Raw genomic sequence first — 1,009 nt, forward strand, 5'->3', positions numbered from 1 at the left:
CCCCTTCCCGGCCCCCTTCCAGGCAGCCCGCCAGGCCCCTCCTGGGCGGGGCGGCCGCGGCACCGGCTTCGCCCCCGCTCCCCTCCTCCAACCCCCGCCGCCGGGCTCGCCCTCGCCGCCCGACCCCGCGCAGAGGGGAAGGACCGGCTCCTCTCAGGAGCGCGCCCCCCCCTCCCCGGAGCCCGCGCCGGGCGGCGACAGCGCCTCCCGCCAGCAACGGCCGGCTAACGGGCAGGCGGCGCGGGGCAGCCCCGCGCACCCTTGCCTCAGCCCCGGGCAGCCACCGCTCACCTCGCCGCCGCCTCCTCCGCCAGCCGGAGCCGCGCCCCGCTCCCCCGAGCAGCCTCCGCTCCAGGAGTGGCGGCAGCGCTCGGCGGGAGGAGCGCCGCCCCCTTCCGCTCCGCCGGGCGCCACCTTCCCCTCTTGGGGGAAAATGCGCCACCAGCGCCCCACCGCGCAGGCGCCGGCCTTGCCCCCTCGGCTCATTAGCAGTCGGCGAGGGCCCCGTCCCCTCGCGGCGGCCGCGCGCGGTGCACCCTGGGAAGTGTAGTCCGCTCGCCGCGCCGCGCCGCTCTTCGGGCCGGTACGAGCGACGACCGAGAACAACGTTACCCGCGAGCACCCTCGGCGCCGAGTCTCAGTTTCCATAGAAGTGGAGAAAAATGATGTCAGTATTTCCGACGCGGCGGCCAATGGGGCCGAGGGAAGGGCGGGCTCTGCGGGCCGGGGCCCAATGGAGGAGGCGGGGAGAGGGGCGTGCCCGTCGTCCCCCCGTCAGTCAGTCAGTCAGTCGGTGTGGGAGGGGGAGGGGGACCGAGAGGCTCCGAGCCGAGCAGTCACCGCCGCCACCGCCGGGTCCGCGCAGGACGGATCGGCCCCTCCGCACGCCGCGCGGAGCCGTCCGCGAGCAGAGCCGTTGCCGGAGCGTTGAGCGGGGGCCGAGGCCGGCCGAGGGGGCCTGGAGCTGAGAGGAGGCTTCGCTCCGTTCCCTTCCCTCCGCCCCCCCCCA

The 1,009-nt window shown here is 76.7% G+C and overlaps 1 protein-coding gene across 2 annotated transcripts in view; it reads right to left on the reverse strand.

The window, feature by feature from the left end:
• Nucleotides 1–378, reverse strand: part of GGPS1 (geranylgeranyl diphosphate synthase 1) — a 22,296-nt gene extending 21,918 nt beyond the window's left edge. The window contains exon 1 of one of the 2 annotated variants that reach the window (XM_010562642.1): nucleotides 292–378. The gene's annotated coding sequence lies outside the window, so the exon portion shown is untranslated. The remainder of the gene's footprint in view (nucleotides 1–291) is intronic. The other variant, XM_010562643.1, reaches the window with a different exon arrangement.
• Between the last annotated feature and the right edge of the window lie 631 nt (nucleotides 379–1,009).

This window comes from Haliaeetus leucocephalus, unplaced genomic scaffold, assembly GCF_000737465.1.
Source record: "Haliaeetus leucocephalus isolate CR32 unplaced genomic scaffold, Haliaeetus_leucocephalus-4.0 Scaffold162, whole genome shotgun sequence".
NCBI lineage: Eukaryota > Metazoa > Chordata > Aves > Accipitriformes > Accipitridae > Haliaeetus > Haliaeetus leucocephalus.